This window comes from Cricetulus griseus, chromosome 2, assembly GCF_003668045.3.
Source record: "Cricetulus griseus strain 17A/GY chromosome 2, alternate assembly CriGri-PICRH-1.0, whole genome shotgun sequence".
Classification (NCBI taxonomy): Eukaryota; Metazoa; Chordata; class Mammalia; order Rodentia; family Cricetidae; genus Cricetulus; species Cricetulus griseus.
The window spans coordinates 112477254-112500216 of record NC_048595.1 but is presented as its reverse complement, the minus strand read 5'-3'; the positions used below and the strand labels follow the sequence as shown (position 1 = coordinate 112500216).

Genomic DNA, 22963 nt, shown 5'->3' with positions numbered 1-22963 from the left:
AATTAATGAAGCCAGAAACGGAAATGCAGCTACCATATGTTTTCTGTCATACATGAAAACTTAAGGAAAGACATGACTGCAAGTAGATAGTGATGCAGTGGGTCTGGGTACTGTTGGTCAAAAAGCCACAGTGGAGTGTGCACAGCCAGACATGACCAGTGAGCTGTAGTAGTAAATCTCATGGGAACTCACTGATGTGTCCAACTAATGTGAAAATTATTTAAAAAGGATTTGACTTAGTCAAGTGATTGTAGAACACACCAATTACACCAAATAATAAAATACTGGATACGATTATTATTAATAAAATCATCTTTATCCTATGACCTGAGGCATTGCAGGTGATCTTACACTGAAAATACTACATGTTCTAATCATAGACTCAAGAGCATAACCATGTTGGTGAATACCTTCGACTTAGATGTAACAGTTGTTACAATCTCTTTTGCAATAATTAAGCACACTGTGGCAAATAAAAAAGTGGATATGGCTATATTAAAATAAAACTGTATTTATCAGTCAAGCAACGATCTGGGTTTAGCCTTGTTGATGATGTGACTCCATACAAAGATAATTACTAAGAAGAAGTTATAGTGGAGAAACCCTTATTAAATATAGCAACAAAAGGTCACATATTTTAAAACAATCACAAAATACCTCATGTATCTCTAAGGGAATTTAGAAATTTCAGTTAAGAAACTTAGAGGAATTAGATGTAAACTCAAACACAGAATGCTGGTCTATGAGTAGACATCATTCATCTACCCCTTTGTTCCTTAATCTGTATTGCTACCACTTTTACATCAAAAAATAAATGAGATTTGTTAAAATTAAATCATTGATATATGCTTGGAATATGATTATACGGAAGCCACCATTAGAAATTTCAGTCAATTAGTTACACAGAATGGAAAATTGGGATAGGATCCTTGTGTCTGAGGTGCATCTTAAATTAGAGTGTTCGGTGGCAGAGGGTTTGTCTGTAAGTGAGAACAACATTTTCTTAAGGAAGTGATTATTGTACAAAGGCTTATTGAGAATAACACATTTGTTACAAGAATAAAGGACTTAAGCTTTGTTTTCTTGTATGTTTATTGCAAAATTCTTACGTAAGATGGGACTTCAAAGAATTAAGAGCAGCAAAATCATGGTGTAAGTTGTGGAAAACTGAGTTAGTTTTGAAGAAAGATTCATGTGAACAATTACAGAGCAAGGCAGCTACATATGGTGTTTCCCTCTATGTTTAGAGTAGTGTGTTTCCTTTCACAGATCAGGTGAAAGCCATAAAGAAAGTAGATTGATTCATCAAATAGAGTGGTGGGAGACAGAAAGAATGGTAGAAAATTAGGAAAATGTAGAGAAGTATTCAAATTTGACTCTATGCTCAGTGGAGACTTTCATGTTGGATTTTCAAATTATTCTAGTATTTAGTCCTACCATGTGCAGAGCTTTCCCACATATAATGAAAATTGCAATCTGTAAAACTCAATGCCTTTCATTTTTAATGACTGATCTTTATTGATCAGTGGCTTTCCTTAGCTTCAGCTACTTTCAGTTTTTTTAAATGTATTGTCTATTGATCCATTCTCTTTGTTCTACATAGGTTCCTATTGCTGTGATAAACAACAATGTGACCACAAGCAATATGTGGGGTGAAGGATTTGGTAAGTTTACTGGTTGTGGTCAATCATTAGGTCAAGTCAAGGCAAGCATCTGCAGGCAAGAACTGAAGCTAGATCATGGTGGAATGCTAGTTATTGGCTTGCTTTCCTTCACTTCTGTCTTCTTTTCTATACACCCCAGGATGAGCTAACCGGGGATAGCAACACCACTGTCAGCTGGCAATTCCCATGTCAATCACTTCTCAAGAAAATGGTTCACAGGCTTGCCTATAAGCTAATCTGATGGAGAAATTGTGTCAGATAAAGTTTTCTCAGTGACCCTGGCTTGTGTCAAATTAACAAAATATGAAACATCAATGAAACAAGCAAACAATGACAAAACAGACCATTGCCTCTCTCTCTTTTATTTTAGGTACTGGGGTCTGGAAAAGAAAGACAGGTTTCTGGTGTTGATTTCACCGCTGTTTGCTCCTTGCTAGCATTCCATTCAGCAGTCAACAATAGACACCACTATTTTCATTTTGTAACTTTTTCTTTACAGAATATGTTTTAAAAATTAAAAACATATGCAAAGTATTTTACAAAACTCTTGCCTCAACACAAAAGTTTACTGAATTTTCAAGGTCAGGGGCAGGAAAGAAGAAACTGTGGCTTATTTGTATATCAGAGATTTACAGATAACCTTTAAATCTGCCACTCTTACTAAACATTTGATTGCTTGCATATGACAGAAAACACAGCAATAGAAAGATTCAGAATTTACTATTTTTTGATTATTATTTGGAGAGTTTAGCCACACCTTACTTTGAAAAAAAGGTTCTAGAACCCTGAGTTGTATATTGTAGGGTTTTTCCTGTGACAAAAGATTTCTGCCAAGTGAGGACCTCTCTTCACAGTATTCAGCCAAATTACAATGCCATTTTTGAGGAAAAATGCTAAGTAGATAATGTTAAGGAACATTTTCCTGAACTTTATTGATTGTCCTAATGAATCAACAGATTCATAGACATTCTTTTACTGTGATAAAAGCCAGTAATGTTGTTGTTGTAATGTGCAAAGGTCAATTACATGACTCTGTAGGTATTTCATTGAATGCATACAGTTGTAAATTTATAGATGTAGTGTACATTCTTTGGTAGGTCAGACTACAACCTTCCAGTTGCAAGAGAGATGGTTCAATGGATAAGCCAGGGTTCATTTCCAAGCACCCACTTGGCAAGTCACAACTGACTATAAGTCCTCTTTGCGGGATCTTGTGCCCTCTTCTGGAATCTGAAGCTAAGCACATAAATGTGGGACACAAACTCAAGCAAGCACATATTTAAACAAAACCTAAAAAGTACAATAAAATACAAACTATATATATAATAAAATCTGTCCTTGAACACACCAAAACTGCCAAATAAAATTTAATATCTTTGGAAGAATCATTCACAAATAAAAGAGTGGAGAATCTGAAAAATAAATAATTTAAAGATTTATTTATTGATTGATTTTCTATGCACCTCTATGCATCTCTTAATGTGTTTGTGCTCCACCCATTGTGTGTAGGAGACTTTGGAGGTAAGAAAAGAATAATAAAAGATGGCAATTTTAACTTTGGAAAAAGAAAACAATCTATCTATTTCTTTCCCAGGGCGTTATGTGTTGGTATGGGTGGTCTGTGGGGACCTGCTTGCCTCCTGCATGTACAACATGAAAGTGTAGAGAATAAACCCCCCACCAGGGTGTTTGGAAATCATGGATAATTACTCTGCCTTAGCAGATGTTTTATGGTGATATTTTCAAAGGCTTTCCAATACAGGCTCCTGAAAACTCACTTCTATCATGATTCAATGATGGATATGCATCTTTTTAGAATAAGACTATGTTTCAAATACTGCTTTCAACAGAATCCAGACAGAGACAGCACAGAGACAACAGGGAAATTTTATGTGTTTGTGTGTTTTATTTTTGTGTGTGTGTGTCTATGTGAATACATACATGCAAATATATACTGTTGATCATACACCCCATCCATGTTCTATACTATCCTCATTCTACTCCCCCATTTTTTTTTGTTACCCTAGACAATTACACTACTACGTTCATTTAATCTTTAGATAGTATTTTCACATAAATTTATATATAAAATCCAGCAAAAACAAATGAGAAAAAAATAACATTTTTTTGCAACTACTTTTCTTCATTAAGATTATTTTTACCATTTGTGTTTTTTATGACAAATTACATGTCTCCATTCTTCTCTATGTCTATAAAGCATTCCATTGTGCATATATACTGTACTTTGTTTTTTCAGGCCTCTTTTGTTGGACACCTACCTTAGTTTCAACACTTTACTCTTTTGAATACTGGTTACATACACTTGATTGTGTTAAGTATTTCTGTTGACTTGTGTCTTTCATATAAATACCCAGATGATATATAGCTGGGGCATGAAATAAGTAGATTTTCTATTATTTGTGAAATTTCCTTAAGATTTTGATACAGGGTAGTATAGTTTATATTGCCAACAAAAGTGAAGAGTTTCCTATTCTACACAAAAACAGCAGCATTTGTTTGATTCCCTGAATGACACTCTAATCGGAGTAATATACAGAGTCAGTGTTGTTTTGCTTTGCATTATGTGATGGATTAGTGAGGTCAAACATTTTTCAGTATGTGTATTGGCCATATATAAGGAATTATGTTTTGATGCCATTTACAATGATACTTATACTCTATTCCTGTCCTATGAATAGGTATCTTTGTATACCATTTGTCTTCAAGAAATATTACTGAGAGTCTAAATTATTTAATTATTTATAATTTTAAGTATTTTCTGGTAATAACAATATAATTTGTGAGAGCTAATCCCTTATTACCAGTATTTTAACATAAGAAAATGTAAAATGTGTTCTAGACAAACATAAAATTTAATGGTAAATGTGAGGAAGATGGATATTAATGGAAGACAAACAATTGTCATGTATTTTCGCAAAGATGAGAGTTTCCAGAATTACATTTCATCAGTCAATCCTGATCAGAATCATGATCCCATTAATTTTATGTGGGTATGGAAATTGATACCCAAGTCTCAAAATTTATAGACTAATAATTATAATATAACTGCTTAGACATTTGTAAAAAAGTGAAAATAAAATAATCAGTGAAAGAATCCACCACCAGCAGTGTCAAAGAAACTAAGCTCATCATATAACATAAATGAATGTTATATGATGCAAAGGTGAATTATGTATAGAGCAGAGAGTATAGTGTCAGTGCATGTATGGGCCAATGGTTTAGCACAAAGGGTAATTAATATCTGGGTGAGGTTTAAATGTATATGAAATTTTGTTAAATCAGAGGGCTGCCATAGTAAATAATGAAGGAAAATAGTGAGCCAAGCTTTAGGTGGAGAATATGAAATTTTGGGAATGGATAGTTGGGGTGGGGCTTGCTCCCAATGAAAATGAAATTGGTGTAACATAGCTGTATACTTACAGTATCCCAAATATTACATTTTATGCTGTATATATTTAATCTTACCACAGAAAAAGTGGGGTTATCCCAGAAAGAGAAATAAAGAGACGAAGAAAGAAAGGAAAGGAAGAAAGCATGAACGGAATGGAGGAGGAGAGACCAATGTGGAAACAAAGAGCTTTCTTTGTCCCCATTCAAGGTTAGTATGCTGTACTAGAAAAACAACTCTCTTCCTTCCTTCCTTACTTCCTTTCTCTCTTTCTTTCTTCCTTTCTTTCTTTCCTTCTTTCTTTCTTCTTTCTTTCTATTTTTCTTTCTTTCTTCTTTCCTCCCTTCTTTTCTTTCTTGCTTCCTTCCTTCATTTATTTCTTTTTGCCTTTTCTTCATTTTTTTCTTCTTTGTTGAGACAGGGTTTCTCTGTGAAGCATTCAAACAGTCCTGGCTGTCCAGGAACTCACATCAGTATAGAACAGACTGATGCAAACTTACAGAGATCCTCCTGTTTCTGCCTCCTGAGTTCTGGGAATAAAGGTGTGTGCCACCACCACCTGGCGAACAACTAAATCTTACAACAATGTATGGAAGGAAATTCTTAATTCACATCATGAACAAAAACACATGATATCAAAATGTAACTAGGAATAGAAATTTTAAAATATTTAGAGTAAAATATAAACAAATATTATCATTTTAACAATATTTGTAAGATCCAAAATATAACAAAAGAAAATTTGGTAACATATACTATAGCAAATTGAATAAATTATTCACAGTATATCTTAAAGCAAAAGATGCTAGACAAGCTAAGGACACATTTTGCATGTATGGTTAACAAAAGGCAAGCATGCAGTGTTTTTGAAAATCAATACAGTTAAAGTAACACAAGTGAGACTGTAATTAGCAACTATTACAAGCAACAGGAAGCTCAAATTGTACATAAATCATAAAACACATTAAAGTTTACTAGCATTTAGGAATAGATTTTAAATAACTGAAGTTATGATAATTTTCATGAAAAATTGCAAAATATGTCTTTAGAAAATATTAAATTTTGGAAATTTGGAAAAAATACTCATATATTTACCATAGTACAATTAATACAAGCATTCAAAAAAATTGTATCCTTGTGCTGTACAGATACTGAGGCATGCAAGCTAAGATTTCCTGGCCTGGGGACTGCAGGCAGGTCGATTTGCCAATAGTAGATCAAGCAAACCAGACTTTGCTGACATCCTGCACTAGTCCTGCCCACACTCAGGGGAGAGGTGAGCTTGGTCCCTTGTCTAAGGCCTGTCTTCCACTTGCCCGCTTTGGGATGTCCTGTCCTGAGGATTGCAGGCAGGTCAACTCAAGCCATTCAGTGTCTCCTGACATCTCAGTGCTAGTCCTTCCTCCAACCATATGGAGAGGGAGTGTCTCAGACTCTCTAGTGAGATGCATTAGAGAATTGGACCTGCCTCTACCAACCAGAAGATAACTTTGGACCTGTACCCACCCAAAGAGGAAGAGACCCCACCTGCACCAACTGGAAGAAGGGATAGGAAGATGACAATATAAGAACACATTCAACAACCTAAAAACCAATATGAGGCCACTGGAGTCTAGGGACTCTACACCAGAAAGACCTGACCATCCCACCACAGATGAATCAGAAAAGAACAAATTTAAAAACAACTTCATGAAGATGATAGAGACACTAAAAGAGGAAATGAGAATATCCTTTAAAGAAATGAAAGAAAAAACACACAAAAACATTTCAAGAAGTGGAGGAAAAGGCAAATAAAAAAAACTGCAAAATAACAATTCAAATATTACAAGGTTTGAAAGATGAAATAGAGAAAAAAACACAGTCTAAGGGAATGCTAGTACTAGAAAAGCTGGGTAAATGATCAGGAACTAAATATGCAAGCTTAACCAACAGAAAATAAGATATGGGAGAGAGAATCTCAGGTGTTGAAGATACACTTGGAGAAATAGATTCATAGATCAAAGATAATCTAAGTCCAACAAACACCTAACACAAAATATCCAGGAAATATGGGATACCATGAAAAGGTCAAATCTAAGAATAATAGGTATAGAAGAAGGTGAAGAAACCAACTCAAAAGTGCAGAAAACATATTCAACAAAATCATAGAAGAAAACTTTCCCAACCTAAAGAAAGACATGCCAATGAAAGTACAAGAAGCTTACAGAACACCAAATAGAGTGGACCACAAAAATCCCTCCTCGCCACATAATAATAAAAACCACAAACATACAGAATAAAGAAAGAATATTAAGAGCAGCAAAGGAAAAAGTTCAAATAACATATTAAGGCAAACCTATTAGAATTACACCTGACTTCCCCATGGAATCTGTGAAAGCCAGGAGGTCCTGGATAGATATTCTACAAACACAAAGAAACCATGGATGCCAGCCCAGAGTACTATACCCAGCAAAGCTTTCAATCAGTATAGATAGATAAAACAAGATATTCCATGACAAAAACAGATTTAAACAATATATCTACTAATCCAGCCCTACGGAAAGTACTGGAAGGAAATCATCAACCTAAGGAAATTAACTTCTCCCACAAAAACATAGGCAATAGATTATCCCCCTTTATCAAAAGCCCAAAAACGATTAGATTGTGTTATTCTACACAATAACACTACCAACAACAAATCCAAAATAAACAAGAATTAACAGTCACTGGTCCTTAATTTCCTCAATATTAGTGGTCTTAACTCACTTATAAAAAGACACAGGGTAAAAGAATTGATATGAAGACAAAATCCATCCTTCAGCCATGTACAAGAAATATACCTCAACTTCAAAGACAGATGTTACTTAAGAGTAATGGTTTGGGATGAGATTTTCTGATCAAATGGTCCCAAGAAACAAGCTGGTGTAGCTATCCTAATATCTAAAATTTAGAATTCCAACTAAAATCAATCAAAAGAAATGAAGAAGGGCATTTCATATTCATCACAGGAAAATATCCATCAGGATGAAGGCTCAATTCTGAAAACTATGCCCCAAATGAGAAGGAACCCACTTCTGTAAAAGAAACATTACTAAACTCAAGTCACACATAAAACCTCACACACTTATAATGGGAAAATTCAACACTCCACTGTCAGGACTAGACAGAAACTTAACAAAGGAAAAAAGAAATAAGAGAAATTATGACTAAATTGGATTTAACAGACATCTATAGAACATTCCATCCAAACACCAAAGAACATACCTTCTTATCAGAGAAAGGTTCAGACAGATACCTGGACAGCTTAAAGGGCCCTGTGTTGTGTTGTCACATCATGGCTACCTCACTCATAATGGGGCTGCATAGGGACTCAGTGCACATGCAAGATCTCACCATTTTGAGCCTGTGACCTCATCCCTCTTCTCTCTCTCTCTTTTCAGTGGTCAAGCACTAATTCTCTCTGTCTCTGTGTATTTCTCTCTGTGTGTGTGTGTTTCCATTAATTATTCTCTCTTACCCTCTGACCCGCTCTGTTCTTCCATTTCTGTCTCTCCCTCCTCACCCTGTAATAAACTTTATGTTTAATGTACCCTCCAATGTTCATATTCCATCTCCATTTAGCAACTACTAATTTACGCAAAATAATAACACTCATCTCCACAGAAACCTTCTCTAAAATCGACGACATACTCTGCAACATAGCAAACCTCAACAGATCCAAAAATATTGAATAATCCGATGTATCTTATCAGACTACCATGTTTCAATTAGAATTCAACAACACAAATTGCAGAAACCCTACAAACTAATGGGAATACAACAATGCACAATTGCACCATTCCTGGGTCAAGGAAGAAATAAAGAAAAAAATTAAAGACTTGCTACAATTTATTGAAAATGAAGACACAACATACCCAAATTTATGGGATACTTTGAAAGCAGTACTAAGAGGGAAGTTCATAGAACTAAGTGCCCAGATGAAGAAACTGGAGAATAGTCACACTAGAGAATTAACAGCACAACTGAAAGCTCTAGAACAAAAGGAAGGAAACTCATCCTGGAGGAGTAGATTGCAGAAAATAATCAAATTGAAGACTGAAATCAATAAAGTAGAAATAAAGAAAACAATAAAAAGAATCAATGAAACAATGAGTTGGCATTACCACCCCTGACTTCAAGCTCTATTACAGGGCTATAATCTTGAATACAGCTTAGTATTGGCCCAAAAATAGACAGGTAGAACAATGGAATCAAGTATAAAATCCTGATATTATCGCATACATCTATGAACACCTGATTTTTTTGACAAGGAAGTTAAAATTATACAATGGAAAAAAGAAAAGCATCTTCAATGATTGGTGCTGGCACAACTGGATGCTGGCATGTAGAAGAATGCAGATAGATCCATATCTATTCAATGCACAAAACATAAGTCAAAAATGGATCAAAGATCTAAACATAAATCCAGCCACACTGAACCTCTTAGAAATGAAAATGGGAAGTATCCTTGAACGAATTAGTTCAGGAGACAGCTTCCTGAACATTACACCAGTAGCACACACACTGAGATTGACAATTAATAAATGTAACCTCCTGAAAGTAAGAAGAGTCTGTAAAGCAAAGTACACATTAACAAGACAAAACAGCAGCCCACAGAATGGGAAAAGATCTCCAGCAATCCCATATTTGAGAAAGGGCTGATTTCCAAAATGTACAAAGAACACAAGAAGCTAATCACCAAAACACCAAATAATTCAATTAAAAAGTGGGGTACAGAACTAAATAGAGAATTCTCAATAAAGAAATCTAAAATGGCTGAAAGATACTTAAGAAAGTGCTCAACATCCTTAGCAATCAGGGAAATGCAAATCCAAACAACTCTGAGATACCATCTTGCTCCTTTCAGAATGGCTAAAAATCAAAAGCACCAGCAACAGTTTATGCTGGAGAGCATGTGGAGAAAGGGCAACACTCCTCCACTGCTGGAGGAAGTACAAACACAGCCACTTTGAGAATCCGTATCGTGGTTGCTCATGAAAATGGGAATCAGTCTACCACAAGATTCAGCAATTACTCTGATAATGAGATTGACGACTACTTTATATGCCATCCTAGAGCCTTCATCTAGTAGCTTATGGAAGCAGAAGCAGACACCACACCTAAACACTGTGCTGAACTCCTGGAATACAGTTGCCGAGAGGGAGGAGTGAAGAGCAAAGGGGTTAAGACCAGGCTGGTGAAACCCACAGAAACAGATGACCTGAACAAGCAGGAGCTCATGGACCCCAGACTAATAGTTGGGAAACCAAAATTGGATTGTTCCAGAAGCCCTGTGTGTGGACGTCAGTTTGGAGGTCTGGTTTTTCTATGGGGCCTCTGGCAGTGGATCAGTATTTATCCCTAGTACATGAAACAACTTTGGGTGTCCATTCCACATAGAGGAATACTCTCTCAGACTAGACACATGGGGAGGGCCTAGGCCTTCCTCCAAATGATATAATAGACCTGTAAAATGTTCCATGGAAGGCATCACTCTCCCTTGGGAGCAGAAATGGATTGGGATATGGGGTAGGGGAGGCCTTACCCTCCCTGGGGAGCAGAAAGGGGGTGGGATAGGGTGTTTGTATGGGTCAAGGAAGGAAAGGAGTGAGAGGGAACTAGGATTGACATGTAAAAGAAGCTTGTTTCTTATTTAAATTAAAAAGGAAAAATAATTGTATGCCATCTAAACAGGTAATAATATGAACCACTAACCATAATCTTAGTAATAATTCCTCTCTTTTTGAATACATGACAAAAATTCCAAATGGACCAGAAGCTATGAACAATGAATGTTCATTATAAATGCTTTAACAACAACAAGAAATAACATCCCATAATACCTGTCAATAGTAAAATGAAAGATAATTTGTATACTATTAAATATGAAACTAAGTTAATTTCCATTACACAAAACACATAGATGGCTAATATTTTCATAGAATAATTGATTTTATTCATCTTTAATGAATCTTATATGATGAAAATCATTCAGTTTAAAGTTAACATTTTCCAATGATCTCAAATTCGTTGATTAACTTAGTTAATTTCAGCAAATGTCAGTGACTTGACTTCATGAATCCTAGATTGTGGAAAGATTGACTTATCTCAAATGATATAGATGGCTCTCAAATATTAGGAAAGTCAAGTTGGAGTGATTGGGGATGTTCTTCTGTGTATGTGTTTCTCTCATTGGTTGATGAATAAAACACTGATTATCCAGTAACCAGGCAGGAAAGAAGGTGGGGATACCAGATCACTAGTATCCGGGGGAGAAGAGGTGGAGAGAAACTTCCAGGGAGTTGACATGTTGCCAAAGGGATAACATGTCAGATTATGGGTATGCCACATCCTCATGGCAATAAATAGTTTAATATAAATGGGTTAATAATTAAGAGAGAACTTGGATTGGTATTTTTTCCTGGTGTAGGAAAGGACTTTGATAGCCCATTACAAGTGAAGGGATGCACTTTTGGCCTGGACACATGAGGAAGGGCCTAGGCCCTGCCTAGGATGATGTAGTAGACTTTGGGGAGCCCCAGTTGAGGGCCCTACCCAGCCTGGGGATTGGAGAGTGGAAGCAAAGTGTCAGTTTAACTGGACCTTAAAATAGTACTGATGGGTATTGAAGAATTTGAAATACTTTCCAGAGACAGTAATGTATGTTGTAGTCACTAGATAACATTTGAACATGATCAAGAATATATACTTTCTTTCTTAAGCCCAGAAAAATATAAAATCCCTTCCAAATTCAGTATGTCCTCATCTCAGTAGATACGTTACTGGCTGGTGGTGACAAAGATGCCAAGTTTTCAAACTGAGAATGGCGATTTCCTAGAATGAAAATTCATACTCTTTATGATATCTGCCTGTAAATGAAGCATATCTCCTAAAATACCTTCTCCATATTCTTCCTTATAACCATCTTTTTTTCCAAAGTATGATACAATAGTAAACAAAGCTGGATCTTTTGGAGTGCATTATAAATTCAAATCTTTCAATGTAGCATTTAAACATTTGTTTGTAAATGTCAAATAAAGGTGAAAAAATAAGTTGAGTATTCAAACCTCCAAATTTTAAGCATGTCAACTGTGTTTTCAGCAATAGGTCTTGTTGATTGTATATCTGTAAACACATAAAGTAAAGGTGCTTTCACATTAAATATCACAACGAATATATAATTTGGTCTTATAAAAATGAAAAGAAAAATTAAAGTGAAGGTTGTTAGTACAAAAGTGCTCCCATTTCCTTCAGCCCCTGATGAAATACTTTCTCAATTAGCCTATGATGATCCATCTTTCACTGCTCAATCCAGAATGCAATTTACTTGTTTATTTTAGTTGTTGGTGTTGTTGTTTCATTTTCTTTATTCTAATTTTTTATGTCTTCAACAAGACAAATTTGCCATCAGATTCTGCATAAAATACATATTAAGTCCAAAAAAATGGTTGAGTGCATAAAGATGTCTGCCATGAAAGCCTGATATTTCATGTTTTATATCTAGATCATGTGAAGGAAGGAGAAAACTGGCTTCCTGGATTTGGATTCTGACCTGCTAACAGGTACAGTGGTACACATGTGCTCTTAATGGAATGGAGACATCATATTTAATCAATGTAACTAATAACCCTGATGTGGATGCAGTTTCTGCTCCACCTGGTCTCACAGCGGTTTAACCCCAAAGATATACACAGACTGATATTAAATATAAACTGTTTGGCAAATGCCTTAGGCTTCTTTTTTATTATTAGTTCAAATTAGGAACAAGCCTGTTTCACTTATCAATCCCTTCTCCCTCTACCTCCCCTCATCCTCACCCATCCTCCCCCACCCCTGACCCCATGTTAAGAGTTTGTGGTGATATCTTTCTTACAAAAATAAAGCCTTCTAGGGGTCAGAGAATGGAGCTTGCCACTAACTAACCATAGAGGTCTGGGAAGTCTGTAGAGACAGGCAAGAAGTGACTTAGCTGGACAGAAACAGGATACAAGCAGGGAGAAACAGAAAAGTCTCTCTCTTCTCTCCTGAGATACTTAGGAGGTAAGCTGTGCTGTGGCTTACTCCTTCTCTCGGATCTCAGCATTTCCCTCTATATCTGACTCTGACTTTTTATTATCTAGACTAAGTAAGAACTCCTTTTACAATAGTTTTATTTTTTCTAAAGTGTTTTTAACATAGGCATTAACAGAAGTTGGACCATAAGCAAATAAAATAAAAATCAACATTTTTTTTTAAATGGAGAGTGCTGGATGTCTCTACAATTTTGTTCAACTGACTGCAGAACCTGGAAAATCTGTTGCTGCTATTGATGCATAACATACTGCCACTATTGGTCTTTTTTATATAAATATAAATATAAGTATATAATTTGAATATTTGGAAACTTTCACTGTGCTGTCAACTTTGGAAAAAAAGTATCCCAGTTTACCTTGTTGAGTTGGTATTGTACAAAAATTAACAGCCATATTGGTCTAGAAATGTTGAACTTAATCAACATGTTTTTATTTTTAGATTCACTTATTAGTTTATTAGACAAAAATCCACATTTATATGCATGTGAAAAGTAGATATTTCAATTGATCAAATGTCTCATTGCCCAAAGAGTTCATTTGAGTGTGTGAAGCTTGATCAATATGATCCCAACTTAGGAGTTATATTTGATTTTATATATTTGTTTAAAATGTTCATAGTTGTTAATTAAAACATGCACTAGTCATGTGTGTGTTTACCATTGGAAAAAATCATATTTAATCAGTGACTTGTCCCTTGTTCTACCTCATTCAGGTGGCCTACCTTAATAAAATTCAGATTTTGACTAAACATATTCTGAAAAGTCTTCTAAAAATTGTAATGATTAGGAAAGATTTAAATTTTGTTTAAAATATGATTAGACGCTGAATAGCCAGTGAAATTAAAGCCAAATAAAATTTTCCTGAATATTCTTGCATTGTGCCTAAGGATTTTAAAATAAAGTTTTATCATTTTGCTTTTATTTGAAATTGGATCCACAGTCATTTGAAGGTTTACATTGGGAACAGTTATCACAAGCACTTAGCTTATGAGGGGAGATGCCTTGTCCTAGGCTCCTAAGTTTTGATGGGGAACTATGCTAGTTTAATATTTACTCTAATGGTCCCAGAGATCTACATTGAAGCTCATTTGATTGTAGAAGACAATATTAAGTGATAATCATTTTAAAATAATGTAATATAATTAAGTAAATATGAACTTCAAGCTGTTAAAAGTGTACATCAACAAATATACCAGAAGTGGAATCTACTGTAAACATTAAAAATGAGTCCAGTCAAGTCTTCCTTGGTGAGCCACTGACTTTATTGCAATTTCTTACAGAATCATAACTGAGGCATAATTTACCGGTATGGGGGACTCAGTGGTGGTTGCACAGCAAAATGCCCTTTGGCACTGGTCAAAAACGGAATGTTGCATCCTTGGAGTAACCCCACCAGGCTTTCAGCCATCTGCACTGAAGTTCCCAGCTTCTGAGTGTAGTTTCCTACTGATGATCCCTTAGCAAAGACTGCAAGAGTCTCATGAAATTGCTGGCCTTCTAAGTTGCTTTTGTTTTCCAGGCACAAGGAGGAAATGCCGCAGTTCAGAAGGAAAAATCTTTACAATTTCTGAATGTAAAATCCAGTTTGTTAACTAGTTAATAATGAAGGAATGTATAAATGTAACATTTTAATATCATCTCTTCCAATATCAGATGGTTTCTAAATAAATTAGGACTTCAATTATTAAGTTGCAGTGGGCAAGAGGTGAATCAAGGTTATCCCAGAGACTGGGAGATTGCTTGCATTTTACTCTGTTTTCTAAATTTCCAGAAAATATTTGTTTAATTTTTTAGCATAGTCAAGTTAGGCTCTTTTTAATCTTAAAAATGCAAATTCCAGCCTTCTCAACAATAACAGGAGTTTTCTAATTTCCTCCCATAACTTTCTTATGATTTAGAGTGTATTCCGGATGTACTAAGGATGAACTCAACCCACATTCTTTTGTGTGGATGTGCTTTAGATTGTATAGTCCAACATTTTAAATGAAAGAAAGTCATTAAAGGAAAGAAGGAAAGTTAATTTTGTCATTAAGTATTGTTCAGCAATGAAGGTACTATACTTACAGAGAAAAGATGTCTTTTTAACTTTAACAGCTGATGGTTACATATTTCAACAGGCACTCTTAAGAAATCTAGTATTGGCACAAATGCACATTAACGAAATTATTAGCTGAACAATGCCTTAAATGTCTTTTTGTCTCTTTAATCACATTAAGAAGCATGCAAATATATGCATGAGTATGTAAATGAATGACATTATATGAAAGTCAGTAAGTGATTCTGTAGTTCAGATCATTAAAAAATATTCTGTTCATGGCATAGCCCCATGACAGGTAAAAATCTTGCTAGATCCCAAGAGACTTCCAAATTTCCATACAAACTTAGAGCAAATCTTTGCTACTTAGGCCTTTATTTTCTCAGAGTAATTTTCTGATCTATATATAGAGGAAGAGCACAATGTTAGCTTAATAGTTGCAAATTCTAGTGGTATTCATTTCACAACTTTAATTACATAAAATGATCCACTCTGATACTCATAAACAATTTGTAAGGACACAAGAAGAGATTTTTTCTGTTGAGTATGGGCTTCTGTGTTTTTCCATGTCTAATGAACATGAGTTTGTAGGTAGTGCAGTATCAGAAAAAGACCAGATTTGTGAAAAAGTTCACTGAATTCAAAATCTATTTGCTCTGTTAATGTTTGCTTCTATATCAGTAATGGAATTTCCACTACCCCAGGGACCACAGTTTGCTCTTCTGTAAAATGATAGAATTATTCTCAACAATTTCTTACATCTCTTTTGTGTGAAATTGTTGTTGCTTCCAAAGCCAGCATGATGTATGATCATAATGGTCAATTAGACTTAGACACAGACTGTTTTTGCTTGAAACGTAATGATATTACCAGTTTCATACTCTAGCATGGATAAGACAGAAGGAACACTTAAGTAGTTTGTTTTCCGCATAAGTATTTTGCACTCGGTTGTATGTGATAGGTGATAGGGATCGTAAAAATATTAAAATATTTGAAAAATGTTTGTAGTACCCCATGTTACACTGAGATTAGTGGGGAGCTTAGTGGAAAGTGTGTTCCTTCATATATGGGATTGCTCTTTTCTTAACATTCTTTATGCTAATATATTACCATATGATGTTATAACAACATGGAATCTCTGAGCAACTTGCATGGCCATAGAAAGGTAATTTGACAGGTTTATTTAGAGTATCAATGTCTCAAAAGCACTTGAGCAATACTGGAGACATTTAATAGGCTGATTGTAAACAAAGCCAATTTTTAAATTTTTATATTTTATATTAAAAGAACAAAATTTCCGTTAAAAAATAAAATCCAGTAGTACAAATTGAAGATACAGAATACTTAATACTAGCACTCATAAAATATTGAAATGTGTAAAAATTAACCAGAGCTAGGAGAATGAGAAGGGGAAAAGAAAAGGGGTGAGGAGACATGCAGGAGCAGAAAGGTTGAGTCTGGGGAAGAATAGAGGAGAGCAAGATAAGAGATACCATCAGAGAGGGATCCATTATAGGTTTAAAGAGAAATCAGGCACTAGGGAAACATCCAGAGATCTACAAGGATGACCCCAATTGACAATCTAAGCAACAGTGGAGAGGCTACCTTAAAAGCCCTCCGTTGAAAATGAGATTGATGACTAACTTGTATGCCATTCTAGAGTATTCATCTAGCACCTGATGGAATTAGAAACAGACACCCACAGCTATACACTGAACTGAACTGGACTTCAGTTGCATAGAGGGAGGATCAATGAGCAAATGGGTCCAGACCAGTCTGGTGAAACCCACAGAAAGAGCTGACCTGAACAAGGGGGAGCTCATGGTTCCCAGACTGATAGTTGGGAAACCAACATAGGCCGAGGCCCTATCCCAAAGGATATGACAGACGCTGAAGACCCCGTATGGAAGGCCTCACCTTCCCTGGGGAGCAGAAAAGGTATGGGATAGGTAGGTTGTTAGTGGTGGGAGCAGGGGAGAAAGGAGGGAGAGGGAACTGGGATTGACATGTAAAACAATCTTGCTTCTAATTTAAATTAAAAATAGAAAAATTAAAAACACTAACAAACATTATTAGTGGAGAACTCATTACGTCTGTACTGCATCTGTATTGTGATAGTCTTTTGTAGCAGTGGAAATACAGAGTGTTAACATCTGTTTGAGCCTCATCTAAAGCACAGCATTTGTTTCCACAAGTAAGACTTCACAAGAAATACTGCTACACGCAGGTTTCTGTTTAACAGGGTGGAGAAGTGATCATGTTCTGAAATACAATAGAGTTTGGGGTGTTCATTCTACCCCCAAGATAAAACATGAAACTTGGTCTTATCATTTGAAGGATTCCCTTAAAAAATTAGAATTGTATGTGGTTATTAAAGAAATAACTCCAACGCTTGGATCAAAATTGTTGTTTCTACAAAGAGGACATTTATAATATTAAGAACAATTAATTTAGAGGAAGATTTTAGAAATATTTAAAAACAGTTTTTCACAAAAGATGGTGAGAGAAGGTAATATATGTGATACTCAAAATACCCTACTCTTCTGAAATGCAGTCAAGAAACTTAATTTATTCCTCAATTAATCTCTTTTCTCCTAACTTCTCAAAGAACTCCAAAAATTTTCCTTGATGACTGAGCAAAATGATATCATCCTGATCATCAAGAAAAATGTTACAGTATTTTTCAATAAACTTACAATAACATCAGGAAAATATGGAGAAACTAATTACTTTGTCTAACAATAGAGTTTATTACCACTTGAAGGAAACAAAAAGGTTAAGTAACATTCCTAACTGAAAGCAGAACAGACAAAAAAAAAAAGAGAGAGAGATGGTTGTGAGCTATGTCCTCATTCTTCACAGCCATAGCTTATTGCATCCTGTTTTTTCCCTTCAGAAAAACACAGGCCTCCCATGTATATTAGCAGCCATAGGATATCAAGGCAAGACATCTCCTCTCCTATTAAAACTGTACAAGACAACCTTGCATCAGGAAAGAGTCTCAAGAGCAGACAACAGAGACACTCCCCACTCCCTCTGCCAGGTGACCCACAGGAAGATCCATGCTAGTGCAATTGTCATCACAGAGGTTTCACCCAGCAACTGATGGAAACAGGTGTAGAGACCCACTGCCAAATATCAGGCAGAACTTGGGAAATCCTGTGAAAGAGTGAGAGGTAGGATTGTGGCAGTCAGAGTGGTCAAAGACATCATTTGAAAACACACAGAGGCAACTGAACTGGGCTCATGAGGGCTCATACAGACTGAACTGCCAATTCTTCATTTTTTGAGCACAGAAAGTATTTTTGAGTTTCGAAGATTTGACTCATGTATCACATCTCCCACATGTTGCAAACACAGTGTTTTTCAACAAATAAGTAAGAACAATGGTAGATTTGACATTACCCCAAATAGGAATCTGTGCTAGCATAGAAATGACATTTTGCATATCTATGCAATGTAAAATATGATTTTGGTAGATCTGCACTGTTCACTCACACAGGTATATTTCTGGGTGAAAAATTTAGCTACTTATTTTTTACAGTGGTTCATGATGGATATGATAAAAAAATTACTCTGTTAACAAAAGGCCAGTCTTAATATTTGATATTTGTGAATATGAGTATTCATGCTGTTGCAGGGTTAGAATGCCAGTGAGATGACTCAAAAGATTTTCTTTGTTTTTTTCTGCAAGCCAGGCTCAGTTTTCCTCAGTATGATAGAGGGGAGCATTCATGTAGAAGGTGACTCCATGTAAGAAAGACTGCATGGTTCACTGTCAGATGTCAGGATGGAGGAGAAGACCCCCCAAAAACTAGGAACGAAATAAACATCTAGAAAGTTGAATAAACAAAGGAATGGATTGTCTTTTACGTGCACCCAATGGCAGTGAAGCTCCAATAAATAAATTTAGACATGAGAAATCCTCCTTAGATTTTTGAGCCCTAACTGTAAGATTTAAAAAGTTGTTTTATTTTAGATAATGCAAGTTTGACAAGGGGAACGGGTCAAGATCTCCTGAGCAAATTGGGAGCATGGGAAGAGGGCAGGGAGCTAGAAGGATGAGAAGGGGAGAAGAGGAAGGATGCAGAGGACATGAAGGAGCAGAAAGGTTGATTCAGGGGAAGAATAGAAGAAAACAAGAAAGGAGATACCATAATAGAAGGAGACGTTTTAGGTTTCCAGAGAAATCAGGCACTAGGGAAAGGTCTGGAGATCTACAAAGATGACACCAACTAACAATCTAAGCAATAAAGGAGAGGCTACCTTAAATGCTCTCCCCTGATAATGCGATTGATGACTGTCTTATATGTCATTCTATAGCCTTCGTCCAACAGCTGGTGAACATAGAAGCAGACACCCACAACTAATCACTGAATTGAATTGGAATCCAGTCGCAGAGAAGGACGAGTGAAGGAGTGAAGAGCAAAGAGGTCCAGACCAGGCTGGTGAACCCACAGAAACAGCTGAACTGAACATCGGGGAACTCTTGCTCCCCAGACAGATAGCTGGAATACCAGCATGCGACTGATCCAGAACCCAGGAACATGGGTTTCAGTGAGGAAACCTCAGAAATCTAAGGGATCTCCTGTAGTAGTTCAGTACTTATCCCTAGCATAGGTGTGGACTTTGGGAGCCCATTCCATATAGAAGAATACTCCCTGAGCCAAGACACATAGGAATGGGCCTAGGCCCTATCCCAATGGAAACAATAGACTCTGATGACACCTTATGGAAGGTTTCACCATCCAGGGGGAGCAGAACGGATATGTGATAGATAGGGTTTTAGTTGGGGCGGGAGGGAGAAGGGAACTGGGATTGTCATGTAAAACAATCCTGGTTCTAATTCAAATAAAAAAAAAGTTGAAAAAAAAACCTCTTTGTTACCATTTTGAAGATTTATCATTAAAAATCATATTGCAAGGTTAAAACATTTTTCTTCTTATTTAATTAAATAATTTTTCATCTTGCTGTTTGTTTGAATCTATTGAACATGCTAAATAAAAATGATGAGACTGGTTAGTTCCCATTAAAAATAAATAAATAAAGGTCTTTCCATGTCAAAAAAAAAAAAAGAAATTTGTTATAAGACAAGGAAACAGGTAAAATTTGTGATCAGGGCACAAGGACTTAACATTTCATTTTTTTTTTTTTTTTTGCCCCTTACAGACTTACTATTTTGCAGTAGTTTTTCTACCAGTGATTCACTTGACATCAAGAGAGTGTTTTACAAAATGGATTGTCTACTAAACAACCTAATCAAAATATTATTAAACAATTACACTGCAGTAGGCTGTTTAATGAAGTGTTTTCAGTGTGGTTTGAGCACTAATAGCAACAATGTTAAGCTTCTTTGTGCTCTGTGTATCAAACAGCTTGTTGCAATGTGAGCTGCCTGAGAGCCAGATGAATCCTGAAGCACCTTTGACAGACAATTCACTCCTTAAGATCTAAATTCCATTCTGAATTGTTATGCACACAGAAATGGAGAAAGCATTAGACTTTCACAAGTGTCCATATACCATACCTCATGTTAAAATCCCTGATCACTTAATACTCTCCTGTGATCCTCACTTCAAATGACATACCTATTGGCTTCTCCCAAATTTGAATCTCTTTATAAATTCACTGACTCTGAAGTTAAGTACCATGGTTATCAATACTGACTTTAGAAGTAGGCCATCTAAATGATGTATTAAAAACAACCCCCTTATTTGTTTTGTTTTGCTTATTTAATTTTGTTTTTTCAAGACAGGGTTTCTCTGTGTAACAGTCTTGGCTGTCTTGGAACTCTCAGATTAGCTTACCTCTGCCTCCCAAATGTTGTTGTTAAAGGAATGCAAAACCACTGCCCTGCTAACAAAATCTTTTTATAATCCACAAAATGTATATAACCTTTTAACTTATGAGATAAATTAAAATACAAGTATGAATATATCTTTGCCTAATGACATGTTCACAAACAGTTTTCACATGCAAAATTTTGATCTGATCACACATGCTTTCTTATGTGCTTCTTTGCCATAGAATTTTGAGACAGAGAGCTGTACTTTAGTTATATTTTTCCTCTCAAAATTTAAATATGAATTAAAATATAATACTATATATATAATCTTCTCTTTTGTGTGCATGTATATGTGTGCATGTGTGTGTTTGTGTATATATGTTCCAAAACAAATTGTAGTATAATGTGAGGTAAATGATAATATAATAAAAATATAATTCTAAACATTGCTAGTAAAAGAAAAATGGCAAGCTGAAGATATAGATCAGTTGGTGAAGTACTTGATTTGCATCAGGATTACATGAGTTCAATCCCAAGAACAGAATCCTTAAGATGCCAAGTGACGTACTGGGAGTTTGTAACTGCAGTGCAACCCCAGTGTAGTCCTGGCAAGCTATGTTCTCCTAACTGAACTCCAGGTCAATTAGAACTCCATTGCACAGAAGATGGGTGACATTCCTAAGAATGCTACCCTAGGCTATCTCTGAGTCCCTCTATGCATGCATTAGCAAACACACACAAAAAGTGGAAAAAAAATAAATATACTGAAATGAATGCAAATGTCTTTGAAATTTCTGAGAACATTCCCCTATACTGTTCCTGCTATAATTCACTTCCTCAGTGGGAAAATATACTTGAGATGCTACCCTAGAAACTAAATCCACATAAATCACTACTGATTAAAATTATTTTCTTTTTCTTGCAATTGGTTGCAGAGATACCAACTTCTTCAAGAGGTGGCATTGTGGGGCTTTGTGGTAGTTTGAATGAAAAATGTTCCCATAGGCTCAAGTCTTTGACCTATTGGGCAAGTTGGTGGCAGTGTTGTGGGGGAGGGGGTTAGGGGGGATTTTCCACTGTTTCCTGGAAGAAATATGTCACTGGTGGTGAGCTTTGAGATACCATAGCCTTGTCTCACCTCCAGCTTTTACTTACCCCTTTGTGTTTGTGGTTGATTAAGTGATCAACCAACATCCTGCTTCTGCAGCCATACCTGAATCTTTTGCCATGTCTACCCAATTTGGTGAACTTTATAACTCTGGAACCATAAGACTAAGTGGACTCTTTCTTCTGTAATGGGCCTTGGTCATGGTGTTTCATCGTAGCAACAGAAAAGTAACTAATAGAGGTTATATTTTGAGGAGATATTTGTATAATAAACATTGACAAGTTCAAACTCACCCTAGCTATGACTTGGCATACCCTATAGATGTGTTTCAAACCAAGGAAAGCTTCATGCATTCTTTGGGGTCTTTCAAGAGTTAAAATGTTTATACTCATTGTATTTAATGCTTCTCTAACAAAGCAGCTGCCCACACTATTTAATTTAAATGACAGGAAACTACTGTTGGAAGTGCTCACAGTTGTTTCTATTTGGCCTTCTTATCCCTCTCATAAGAGATTTTAGAACCCTCTCAACCACTCCCACACCTTTATCTCTGCCTATCATTGCCTCTGATTCTACTCCCACTGTTTGTCATCTTAATGCTGAGTTCTTTTGAAAAGTAAAGTGAATTTCTCTTAACTGTGTATATCTGAAGACGACAGGAGAAGCTGAGGGAGTAGATGCCACAGTAATCCACATTTCACTTTCACCCAATTCATTTCTATAAATCAGATTATAGAGCAGTAGTCAAGCAGCATTCTCCAAATTGGGTTATTTTCCTTAATGGTTCTGCTGATGTCTCTGTAAGTCAATGTTTTTTAAGGAATTGAACTTCATTTGCTAAAGTGAGACTTTTCTGTTTTCACACTAAAAGAT

General features: G+C 35.8%; 1 long non-coding RNA gene across 1 annotated transcript in view; it reads left to right on the top strand.

Annotated features, from left to right (window-relative positions):
• The window catches only part of LOC103159339, a 53035-nt gene extending 33370 nt beyond the window's left edge, over positions 1-19665 (top strand). The window contains exons 2-5 of the long non-coding RNA XR_003482949.2: positions 1604-1664; positions 5156-5283; positions 12596-12653; positions 19521-19665. This is a non-coding gene — a long non-coding RNA (uncharacterized LOC103159339). The remainder of the gene's footprint in view (positions 1-1603; positions 1665-5155; positions 5284-12595; positions 12654-19520) is intronic.
• The last annotated feature ends 3298 nt before the right edge of the window (positions 19666-22963 follow it).